This window comes from Ctenocephalides felis, unplaced genomic scaffold (genome assembly GCF_003426905.1).
Source record: "Ctenocephalides felis isolate EL2017-DRISC unplaced genomic scaffold, ASM342690v1 CF-g0.4_SCAFFOLD_03570, whole genome shotgun sequence".
NCBI classification, from domain to species: Eukaryota; Metazoa; Arthropoda; class Insecta; order Siphonaptera; family Pulicidae; genus Ctenocephalides; species Ctenocephalides felis.
This window is the reverse complement of record NW_020539724.1, coordinates 14,791,886-14,806,030: the sequence shown is the minus strand read 5'-3', so window position 1 is coordinate 14,806,030 and position 14,145 is coordinate 14,791,886. Positions and strand designations below refer to the sequence as shown.

General features: G+C 26.9%; 1 long non-coding RNA gene across 1 annotated transcript; it reads right to left on the bottom strand.

The window, feature by feature from the left end:
* Positions 1–20: 20 nt before the first annotated feature.
* Positions 21–8,117, bottom strand: LOC113383275. Its single transcript, XR_003367727.1, has 3 exons — positions 7,933–8,117; positions 6,945–7,049; positions 21–158 (listed from the first exon to the last, which is right to left on the bottom strand). It is a non-coding gene; the product is annotated as an uncharacterized LOC113383275 (long non-coding RNA).
* Between the last annotated feature and the right edge of the window lie 6,028 nt (positions 8,118–14,145).

Here is a 14,145-nt window from a genome sequence, read left to right as displayed (position 1 = left end):
CTAATAAATTTTATACTAACTTCTTCAATTCTGTGATCGAATTGTGCAATGATATCCGCCAGAAATTGCAGGGCATCTTTAGTAAAAATGCAATCATATTGGCGTCTTAAGTCCCTTGGGCAAGGATATAGTGTGACACCAGAAACGTCTAAAAACATCTGCAAGAATTGTAAAACAAACTTAAAAAATGACGTACAAAGATGTTTTTTTAAAAAATGCTTTGATTATTCTTATAGACAGAATTTGTTTATAAAGATACCGATACGTACACCTACCAAAATTATAAATCTATAATAAGATAATGAGGAATAAGAAAAGCTTTCTGAAAAATGAATTACAGTTACAGTTTAACATTTTTGAGATATAATATAATTATGTACATGGTTTTCTACCCTAAGGATATTCTACTATTCCAATTTTTTTTTTTCAATTTCTATAAATGTATATAATTAAAAATAGCAAGATCTATAAGTAACAAGAAAGAAAAACTGTTAGTAGTTTTCCAAAAAAAAATTACATCTCAGTGTTTTCTTTAAAAAAAAAGTATAATAAAGTAATCAACAACGTATAAGGAAGGATAAAAAAAAATGCAGGACAATACATTGTCATAGGCAATACTTGGTTGATACAGAGTTATATACAAAAATTTTTTTTGCCGCTCTGAGTCCATCAGGCAATGGTTTGGCATGGTATGTTTTTCAAAAAAGCATAATAAAATAAAGAAAGAGAAAAAGAATTGAAGTAAAACTTATTTGCTACTATACAAAATGGCATTTAAGTAAAAATAAATACATCATATAACAATTTTGAATAATGTTTATTAGTAATATGGTAACACTCGTGATGCACACATACGCCGATTTCCTTGTTGATATCGGAACGCATACAACGTCGATGCCGGTACACATACCACGACAGATCTCTATTCATATACACGACGACTAATAATAATCGACCCGTATAGAAGTGATTTCATCAAAAGAAAATGACGTACAGTTCTGCCGTAACGCATTTGCGTTGCATTTGTACGGATTTACACCCTAGTCGCGTCTAAAGAAATTTTACTTAAAAAAAAAAAAATTACAAGACGATGCATTGTCAAAGACAATACTTGGTTGATACAGAATTATCAATTAATTATTCATTAACAGAAATACAGAATTATCAATTATTAATTAATTAAAATATTTTTTTGCCGTTCTGAGTCGATCAGACAATAGTTTGGCATGGTGTGTTTGTCATACCAAACTATTTCGCGTGAATATTAGCCAAGGACCCTGAATGTTATAAAAGGATTATTTTCATGAAATGAATTTGAATGTAATTAAAGTAATTAGTAAACAAATTACAAAAACTGTAAATGTACTATAAAAGTTTTATAGAAGAGACACATAAATGAGATGAAAACAAAAAAAAAGTTTATATATGAGAATATGTGTGTTCGTAGTGCCAATAGTGCCATCGTAAGTGCCTCGGCCTTGCAACCACGTTGTTTCAAGATTCAAGTACAAATATGTAATGGTATGCGTGTCCACTTGAAAATACAGACCCAAATATATTTCGAAGTAAAAATACCCTTCTAAAGCATTCCTGCAAAATGTCACATTACACTTTTGAAGCAAGTATGTAGAACAGTGGTTTCCAACCTTTAAAATTGTTGCACTCTTAACTTTTTGATCGATCTTATTTTCTGAATGGTCAATATATATTACAATTTATTGAAAGGCTACAAAATAATAAACCAAAATATGTAAAATTATATCCTAAGAGACAGAGAATCACAGGTTGGCAATCGCTTGAAGTAAAAATTTTGTCATATAGAAAAAGTTTAGTATACAATGTCCCTTTTCGGCCGACTATTGTAAATTCATCAAATTTATTAAATGTCCATAACTGGACAGTTGTAAATAAAAGATATAATAATAAAAAAAAATAGAAAAAGGACATCCATTGAGTTGTGATAAAGCCATATATTAGAAAATACATTAGAACAGCTCATAGAACACTGAGAATAGTTTTGATATTACTGACATGAATATTTACAAAAATAAATTTATAAAAACCATAAAGATTAATAATTGTAAAATATTAGAACCACTGGACTGAAAGGAATGGGAAGAAGAAGAATGCAGATGATTGACGACTTACGCCAGAAGAGAAAATACAGGGAACTGAAATCCGACGCGCAGGATCAGGAAGCATGGAAGCATGGAAAGGAAAATATTTTTTTTATTTTATTTTTTTTTTTATTATTTTTATGTTAATTTTGCTAACTATTAATCTACTTTGTTTTTTTTTTATGGAAAGGAAAATATATAAAAAAATGTGTAAAAAGGGGGATAGTGGTAATGGGAATGATAGACAACGAAGGATAAGGAAATCATTTATTTGCACACCATGGACCTGCCTTCGGACATACTACTATTTGTTATCAGTAACACGTGTATTAGAAAGATCTTTATAGCTTCAACAATAAGGCTACATAAAAAATAGCATTCTTGTTATAAACTAAATACAACATTCTTGTAAACACCATAACGCAATAGAATTCTAGGTACATTATATTCTCAAAAATAAAATTTTAAGTAATTCGCAACTGGTGTACATATGGCTTGTCTTTGTCCACCACGTGGCGCAAGAAAAGGGCATTTACCACTTCATACACATAAAAAAATATGATCCCACATGTTGCCAAAGTCCTCGAATTACATTTCGTTCTGGGTCCATTATTTTTGACCATTGAAATGGTCAAAGTTTATTTGAAAAGGCATATGATTTATAGCTCCAGTAAAAAAAAACGGATTGTTGTGAAAATGAATCTGAATTACACAAGTTGTTGAACAAAATATTTGAAAACATAAATTTTTTATATGAATTGTCAGAATGTACAAATGTTAATAAGATAAATTATTAATAATTTACATACTTTTGTCGTAATCGTAAGTGACAATATATAATTTGAATTAAAATATACTCCTACTTTGTATGCATTTACTTTATATATATGTACGTAGAGTAAGCCACATTGAAGAAGTATTATATGTATGTAAGTTAAATTAAAATTTGAGATTTAAGTTGCAATGATGATGAATAGAATGAACTTGTTAACAGAAATATTTAAAAATATACCACTATTTTTTCACTATTTTTAACTAAGAACTCATACCTCAATTCAAATTTAAATTTAACGTATTCCTATATCAAATTTACACATTAATATTGCAATTAAAATCAGATTTGCATTTTTCAATATAATAAAAATAAAGTTTAAATTAAAAATTCATTTTTTTAGTTCAAGTAGATCATATTAGAGAAGTCTTCTAAAATTTTTCGCACTCAAACGCATATGCAGATTTTTTTTTTAACTTACTTATAAATTACAATCTATCTGAATAGAAAAACATGACAAATGACAGAATTTTAAAAGGAAAACCCAGTGGTTCACCTTTTATTAATGTACTAAATTATATTTTAATTAAATTTTGGTATATATGTGCAGAATTAATGTTTTACTTTTTCTAACTATTTTTACAGTATTGCTGGCAGATATAAAAAATATGGGGTGCTCTATATAATTTTATTAAATCTAGTGAAACAAAATTATAAATATTGCATAATAATCGTATAGAATAATGAATTTAATTGAAAATGGCTAATTGACTTGTTTACAAAGTCAATAATAGTAAAAATATTAATTAAAAAAAAATTACTTATCATCCAAATGTTGCTTTCCCCAATATAATCGACAAAAGATATTTAAAAAACAAAGACAATAATGATAAAAATATTAATTAAAAAAAAAATTCCACTGATCGTTCAAATTTTGCTTTTCACAAAATAATAGGCAAAAAATATTTAAAAAAAATTAATTTACCTTATAATTAAAAAAAAATTACGTTATAATAAAAAAAATTACATTATATTTTCCTAAAAATTTCTACAAGTTTACTCACCGAATGGAAAAAAAACTTGTTCATATGATATATCAATTGTATACAAAGTAATACGTAAGAGCTATTAATGACGTCGTTGTTTACATTATCTATTACACTTATAAATGAATACAATTGCAAAACTAAATAAATATTTTTAGTAAAATCAGTAGAACATGTTCAATAATAATGATTTTATTGTAATATTAATTGATTATAATCGTTTAGCATTCAGATTATTAAATATTGCAGTTATGGGTTTTGGGTGATCACCAAATTCATCAATCAATTCAGATCATTTGCCATTAGTAGGTACCATTTATTGGAAATAGTTAAAATCAATCACGGATTACTTTTACTGAAATATTTTATATGTACATGTAAGATAATAAGAATAGTTTTTGATGTAAAGCAAATTAAAAAAATAATTTTAATTATATTTATTTATAGAAACAGAAACAAATGTAAAATACATGTACTCAGGGTAGAAAACCGTGTGCAGAATTATATGTATATATATATATGTATCATATTCCACATAATGCAATAAAAGACTGTAAAAAAACTGTAGAAACAAAATTTTATTTGCCATATTTTGAGAAATTTTAGGTTTAGCTAATTGTATCATAACCTCTTCAAAATAAATTGTAGCACAAATTTTGTTCACAATACTTTTAAAAATAATTGAGCATAATCACAAAATTTAATTTTAATATATCAAAATTGAAAAGGCTTACTATTGCTAACCTTTTAGATTCAATGTTTAATATTTCATATATCTTCAAAATTACTCAATGTCTTCCTTTTTGTAAAGACAGATTGTAATTCAATAAAGAGAATAAAAAAAAAACAAATTGATCGCAATGCATTAAAACTAAATAGACCCCTTCAGAACTTCTATTGAAAAATCATTGAATTTTTTTTTGAAGGTATGCACTTTTTGTATTTATAAGCCATAAACAAACACTAGTAATTGATATTTATGTAAACCACTATTACACAAAGAAACACATATCCAACTTATACTATTTACTACAACTTTTAACATTTATGACCACTTACAATAAAATTTATTATTTGTCACAAAACTGTTTAAAAATCTGTCAACTGTATTAGCATTATACAAGTGCAAGTAGCCTATTCAATTCAGTATGTTGTACTGATAATTTCCATCAAGATGTTTTGTAACATAATGACCTTTGTATTATTTATTATTGTATCGGAATGAACGCAGTGCCGCTGCGAAAAATATATACAGGATGATGTCAATTAAAATATTTCCATAATTAGATAGAACAAATATTTTTATTATTATCTTGCATATTAAGGCTTTAGCATATATGCAGTCCATAATTTTATTTACATGCAAAAAATTATTGCAAAAGCAACAATGATCATAGTGGAGAGTTCAGGTAAACTAATCAGGAGTATTTGTAGGAACCCTTTTTCCTGAAGAAGTTTATGATTTCATAAAAAAATAAGATTTGCTAATTTTATGTTTTCTCGACATTTCAAGACTCAAATGAGACCAAATTTGAAAAATGTATGTATGTCTGTGTTAAATTTTAAAAATTCATCATAGTTTGAAAACATATTGTAGTCATTTATGCCAAAAGTTGATTTTGAGGTGTGATAACTGATAAATCAAAACATTTGTTTCAAACATTACCAATTCAATAAAATCTGGAATAATAAGCTACAATTTTAGGACATAAGCACTTGTCTGTGCACTATATTTAATATAATTACAGAGAATTTTAATATTTTTGTGAAAATTCAATTGGTTTTGAAGATAATTGAACCACAACATTTTAAAACTTAAATGCAGCCTGTGTGTAAAAAAAAGTTTATCATTTTTGGAATAAATCCAAGTAGTGGTAAGACAGTCCAAAATTTACTATTAGTTATTTTCAAAGTATTATTATAAAAAAGGTTGATTATGTTTGGAATAAGCAGTGGCGAGACAGTCCAAAATATTATTATTATACTATTAGTTATTTTCAAAGTATTTTTATAAAAAAAAGTTGCTTATTCTTGGAATAAACCAAAGCAGTGATAAGACAGTCCAAAGTATACTATTAGTTATTTTCAAAGTATTTTTTACCCTTTTTCATTATACAATTAATTTTTTTTTAAATACGAAAAAACTACCTAGTAATTCAAAAAACAAACTTTCATGAAAAATACATACATATAAGAAAAATATACCTTATCTGTGGAATGATAAAAAAGTATCAAGACGCTAAGTAACGTCATTGGAAACAACTAGCTATGCCTTAAGGAAATTGCTTTAAACTAAAAAAAAAAATGTAGAAAATTACCAAAAATTCACATATAATAAATATGAACATATATGCCATATGTTCTTCAATGATCACAAATTCATACAAAACAAATTGCATAACAGTAGCTTTTCTTCGTTCTAAAATTTATCATGTTTACAATCAGGTACATTTTAGGCAGAATGCAACGTCGAGTTGCTGCTAAAAGTCTGAAATTGATATAGTGTCTACTAACTAATTAGTTTAAGACTAATTAATTTAAAGTGAATATATAAACTAACCGTATGTGGCATTTTGACTTCATAAAAATTCCCGATATGTGAATGTAATAGTACTTGTAATAAATAATATAATAATGTATCCTCCTAATCACTTAGCTATTTAACTGCTTATGACAATTACGGTATATGTGCTAAAAGCATGCTTATTATTCCAAATTTTAATGAAATTTTTTAATTAAACCAATTCACATTTTAGAATAATTATTCAAATCATAAACTCGATCGCTATGCAAAGTTTCATAAAAACAATATTTATGTGTGGCAAAATCCTTTCCGAAGATGTACAATAGTAATGCTAAATTAGAATACTTTTATATATTTTTTATGAAAAAAATGTTTGAGTAAAATTAAAACATAATAACATTTGTATCGAGAGTCAATTTTATTTCATTCGTAACATGACATGTTCAAATTATACAAAATTTATTCTAATAATTTTACAACTCAACTTTTATTGATCATTTTCTCATAAATTGCCCGGTCATCTGATCTGATCAAGTGGAGCATCCAAGGGTCTAATGGCACCATTGTAAAACAAGTTGCTTCGGATCTTCCTTCAAAGTAAAATATATTTACATAGAATTTTATTCAATAAACTATTAATTGTTCAAAACAAAAATGTTTATAAGTGTAAGTTACTGATGAAACTATGCACACTCAATATTAAATAAATCACATAAAATTGTAAGTCCGAATGAACGTCTAGCAGAGTTTCAACATTATTTGATTATTATATAACTTGTAACAGACTCGAAGATTTTTGCCCATACCCCAGTAAAATTAAAAGTAATATATAGTAATATAGTAATGACAATTTTTTAAAAAGTTATGAATTTAGAAGGAGTAGTATATATGTGGTTTTTCTATTACCAAATAAATCGAATAAAATATATTCATATCACATTTTTAGCAACTCAAAATTCACTTTAGAAAACTGAACTTTCCAATTGAAACGCGTCTTTAATGTTATATATCTAACTAATGCCAAATTGGAAGTTTCACTTCAATAAACAAAACACTCTTGCTCTCCGATTAAATGACAAATGTGTGTTTAACACAAGTTTTTGTAAGTCAAATTAGAGGTAACTTTATTAATATATTTATTTTGTTATTTAAATAACCTTTTGATACATGCGCAAATATTTTTAACAAGACACACGTCGGACTGTAAGTTCTCACCGCAAAATTCCTAAAATTTTCAACATATAAATGAGATACATATATGGATAATTTTATAAAAAGTGCATTATTTGCAATCTATATTTGATCTACAGCATTCCAAAAAAACTGAACCCTTAAGAGTGCAATATTCGGCATTTTGAAGAGGACGCAATAGTAATGACGGCAAAATTTGTTGTTGGCGCGTGCATGTAACAAAAGGTTAAATAAATGCTTGGAATAGAACAAATATATGCTATCTAAATGATATATACTCACAATTATTCTCTGAACTCGAACAAAAAAATGAAATAATTAACTCACTCACTAAACTAATTATAAAAATACAAAAATTAACTCACTAAAACTTTCCCGGTTACTTAGGCATCTCTCGGCCACGCAGCATTATGACCCGGGCGTGAATGGACGCCCGGGTCAAGCGCCATGTAGTGCCTACCAGATGTAAGCACCAAATGAAAGAATAATTGCAATTATTGGAATAATATCGACATCCATAGATCAAAAATGCGGTATTGTAAAGATAGGAACATGTAAACAAATATTTTGGAGTTCTATCGATACTATATCGATAAACAATTGTCCTTTGGTGGGGTATTGGATTTAACCTTCTATCCACAATATTTTTTGAATGCACTTTGGATACATAGTTGAGGGTATCTTGTAATCTTGGCACGCAAATGATTGTTTATGAATGAATATTATGTAAATATCGTGAATTTAATCATAATTTGATGTATCTACGACATTGTTCACGCAGAATCGAACAAAATATTAAGATTTTTTGCATTTTGTGTTAATTGCTATTTTTATAAACAATATTTGCTGTACTAATATCTTAGAATAATTCGGCAATACTTAAGGCTTTTCTGGTATTTTCAAAAATGGTTGACTTTCTTTCAATAATTTCTAAGGGGTGTAACATTTGAAAAAATGAAAAATTTAAATTATAATTATTTTGGTTAAAAATAGCTATCAACGCGACTAATTAAATGGAGTAACCTATAAATAATTGATTAGAAACAAAATAGTTAATATTTGTAAGATAAAATGTATAAGATGTAAAGTGTAATAATATATATAAAATTTTTAGGATATTTTTAATTAAGATAAGACCAAACATAATAAATTACTTTATCAAATATTAGGCATCTATTATAAGAAAATACTGGCACGATTGCGTATATCATGTACGTAGTAGTCCTTGATGTTATAATTATTTAGATTAAGGTAACATTTTCTGCACAACTGGAGAAGTTTTGTAGACTGCTCATTAGATGACACAGATATAAAAAATGTATTTAGATAATTACTAAGTAATTTCTGTGAATGATGCACAAATCCGTAAAGAGATAGCAAGATTTTTGAAAATGATTTCATAGTTAATCAATAGTAAACTAATCACTAAAGCGCCGATGATAGCTTTTCTATCTTCGACCACAAACAAGCAAATTACTCAAAATTCATATAACTTAGATACAAAATACATATAATTAAAATTTAGAGGTCGAAGTAAAAATATAACTTGAATCAATGCTACCTGTTGTGATATAGAATTAATCAATTATGAAGCAATGGCTGTAGCAACTCAGGCGAAAATTTTACTGAATAAAAACTTATAAATAATGTTTTTGATTTTGCATGTATACCAGTGATACAAGGTTCCGGCAATTCTGAATCAAATCAAAGTGATACGATGTTAAAGATTGATACATGATTGTTATATGTTGATACATGATTCTTATTTGTTTAGATAAAGTTACTTAGTAAGAACTTGAATTGATACTAATTTTCAAGTTTTCATAATTTAATATTATTTTTTTATTAATCTATTTTTAGGTACTAGCGACTGCTCATTACATTCTTAACCAATCAAATATAGACCTGTGATTTAGTTGGGTTAAGAAGTTCAAGGAATCTAATTTCTTAGAAAAAAAAAAGTGCGCGTAAGGTTCACACGCGATTGAAGTAAAACTTATTTGCTACTGTACAAGATGGCATTTATGTAAAAATAAATACATCATATAACAATTTTAAATAATGTTTATCAGTAATATCGTAACTTTCGTGGTGCATATGTTTATTAGTGTCAACCATTACACACATTTATATAATGATACATTTTAAATTATATATTTATAATAGCATTAAAAATATGTATAATATTTAAAAATAATAATGTAATTAAAGTCAGACTTCAAATATGATATGATCGATTTGTCATTGTAATTAGCATTTAGAAATGAACGTTCATTAGAGAAATGAAGTAGTTGCTGATTAATAAATTCTATAATATTCGTTCACACAGTGGATTATGTTAAACAACGCCTAAACAAATATTGTTTTCACAACTTCACTCATCATGTAATTGTGTTTGAAAAACTTCTTTTAATTAAAATTAACATACCTTCATTGACTGCTTAGATCTTTTTTACGTTTTCGCTGGCGTTATAATCTCATTCTTTGAACAGTTGTAATATTTGTCTTGCCTGAAAAATATTTTTCTCTTTAATAACTTCAAAGATTTATAGAAACTACGAATAATATAGAAATAATTTCTAATCAATAAACTTGCTAGTCATTAATGTTATTAATCAATATTTTCAAGGAACAGGGTAAATTTTTCTTCTGATTCATGCATTTTTCAGTAAATCAAGATTTGTACTACGATGTAACTTTAAAATGTGTATTTATCTATGCAGATTTCCTTTTAGATATTGGTACGCATACAACGTTGACACCGGTATGCATACAACGACAGATCTCTATTCACATACACGACGGTTAATCACAATCGACTCGTATAGAAATGATATCGTCGAGAGCGAATGACGAATCATTGGCACTCGACTCTTATCTTATCTGACGTAACGCGCTTCCCTTGCATTTGTACGGATTTACACCCTACTCGCCCATGAAGAAGTTTTACTTCAAAAATATTTTTTTAAATTTTATTTATTTACTCTGTAGACTATTGGCCACTTACTAAACTAATTCACACAACTATAATCATATATTTGAATATATACATTTACACCCATACACACACATATATAAATATGCGCATACACACCTATATAAACCAATTTTTAACAATACTTGTTGAATCCCTATACCATTATTCTTGTTTCGTAAGAGATTATTGGACACTTCAAAATAGAGCAATATATGAAGTATTATATAGTATGAAGAGTATTAAATATCTATATAATTTCATTACATCAGGGTTAAACCTTATTGATTACAATATATATCATCGAATCCAATGTGATCTGAGCCTAACAACTGGTGCAATATGTATTTCATATAATAAAAAACAAACTATAACACGCGCCAAAGCCACTTCCATCGACTTTGCCGAAGACGATGTGGAGATTCATAGAAATAATTTACCAGGTGGTAGGAAAGAGGTAAGAGCACGGCGAAGAACACGGTTGATGTACCTGGGCTAAATTCAACACTAACATTTCTATCAAGAAACGCGGCGCGGATACATGGTACCGCGAAATACAAAATTGTAATTAGACGAGAAATTTTAGAAATATCTAAATAGGTAAAGAAAAGTGCGTGAGTGGATTGGATTGAGAATTTATTGTGTTTTGGTAACTATTGTGATTTTTTTAAATCTTTGTTTTAGCAAAGATTTAAAAAAAAATTGGACGAGATTAGTGAAATTATTTTGGATTATAGTGGGTTGTGGTGAAGGATTATTTTGGTTTGGGTGAAGTAAGATTTACGAAAATTATTGGTAAGTCAAAAAAAAAAAATTATTTATTCTATTTTATCTTATTTTCTTTTCATTTTTGCTTTATTGTTACTTTACTTGTTTGATGATTTTTCATTATTTTGATTATGGATTTAGACTATTAGTAAAGCTTCTTAAAAGTCACCTAAATTACGAACATCTTTTCAATCAATACAAAAAAATGGATACCAATGGGTAAACTCTATTTTGATCTTAACATTACGTATTTTGAAAACATATTGTAATTGCATCTTGAAGAATAAAAAAAATATTATTTTATATAGGGTAGGTCAGATAACTTTTTTTTTTTTGAAAATGCTATATATAAACTACTGAATAATTTCTCAATCTAAATCTTTTCTATTTGAAAGTGCAATCCTTCTGGTCATTAATCGAAAATAATTTCGTTGAAATGGCTGTCAAAAATTCTAAATTGCTACCAATAAAAAAAAGTTATATGGCGGACCCTATATACAAATTCTATTGAGCAAAACGTAAGATTTCTCACAATATGCACAATATAATTTTGTTTTGCTGATATAATTTATAATGAAAATACAGTATATTTTCTCTATAATAAATTATATGAATCTAATGATCAATTGGATCAACTAATCAAAATTAATCAAAAACTACTCAATAAATGTTCAAAATAGTATTTTTTTTCAATATTTACGATTTGAAATTTTAATAATACTAATTCTATCATTTCCAATTGTGGATATAAACAATTCTATAATCAACTCGAAGTCAACCACCAAATTTAATAAAAATTTAATAAAAGTTTAGAAAGAGTTTAATAACTGTATACATGCAAAACCGAATATATTTATATATATATATATATATATATATATATATATATATACTTCACAAATCGTAATTTTTTTCACAAACTCTATAATGCCGACGATTTCATCATCTGGACTACTTGTGAATAATTGGATATATTTTCATTTTTATTAATTGTTGTTTGTTCCTAAAAGCTTACTCTATACAATAAAAAATAAATGTTTTTAATTTTTTACATTAAAATAATATGTGCTAAAAATTTATTTTTATCATATAGAGGTTTAGAGTATAAACCATCAATATTATTCAATTTGTCAAAGTATTACCAGATACGATTTGATTAATACCTACAATATCAGTGCATTTCTGACTAAAAATATGAAATTACTTCTAAATTCACATTCTAAGCCATTTATTGATGAATAATAATTTTTCAATAAAATGAACAACGTAAGTTTGATTATGTTTTATTATTAATTTCCAACGCTTTATTCATTTTAGCAACACAATAAATTTCAAATAGCTTTCTCTTCATTTAAAATAAAGTTCCATACCACTATAATTTATACAATTTTAAACATTGAGTTTTGCTTAAATAACGAATTGAAGTTCTTGGAAATATATAAGTATACATACTTTAGATCAGTGATTCCTAAAATTGTCCTTATTGACCCTCAGGGGTCTTAGTCAGAGGGTGCTTGTGAACTAAAAAAACTTTTGAGGTCCACAAAATGAAAATGGAGGTTTATGGTAGTTATTTACAATATACCACGATAATACTTTTCTGCTTATATTATAACAAAACAAATGTGAGCTGGACAAAATTTTTGCCAAATTTTCGTAATTTAATATTCAATTTTTGCTAGTTATAAATTAGCAAAGCTTGTAAAATAGAAGCGTAATACTTGACGTGAATGCTATAGCATTCATTGTATATGGTGGTAAAAATATGATAATCTGACTATCCTTATCCTTATAAACGGTGGTAAATCAAATTTCAGATATTAAACAATATAAAAATATTATTGAAGTAAAACTTCTTTAGGCGCGACTAGAGTGTAAATCCGCATGCAACGGAAGTTCGTTACGGCAAAACTGTACATCATTCGCTTTCGACAAAATCATTTCAATACGGGTCGATTGTGATTAATCGTCGTGTATGTGACTAGAGATCTGTCGTTGTATGCGTACTGCCATCAACGTTGCATGCGTTTCAGTATCAACAAGCAAGTTAAATTAATACAGAAAACTATTTTATTATATATTATATAGTCATAATATCGATTTCGATCTGGTACATCTTTGATTCGAAAGTACCTATTTAGATATGACCTTACAAAATAGGATCTTATTGAGAAGTTTTCTAATTCGACTTTATTCCACTTCAGCTACATCTACTTTTTGACTAATAGTTAACAATAATACCTTAAGTTGCTAACAAGTGCATTTGTTTAACATTTTATCTATAACATCTAATGCAAATGATATGTATTACTTTGCCCGAGAGCATTCATTGTGACTTTTGTCTCAATTACACAGGAAGAAATTTCAACTCTCACGTATTTCTAGGGTTAAGTAAATTGTAGACAAAAGAAAATTAATTCTAATTACACGACGGATTAATTACGACTAATTACATAATAAGATTTTTAACAATCCGGATTTCTTGTTAAAAGTTAAAATGCGCGGAGAAATTTCGTTAATTATTCATTTGCCATTTATAGATTATCATTATTTTGTTGTGTAAGAGGTTTCAAATATCATTAGGTATCATTACAAGAATATAAAATATATATGGTATTCATTTAATAAATTATGTTGTTATGTAAAATAATTGGGTATTGATTATGATAATGCAAATAATTAAAAATTTCCAATAGATTACCAGGCTGATGAAATAGATACAATTGAGATTAATACACCATACTCAGAAATAT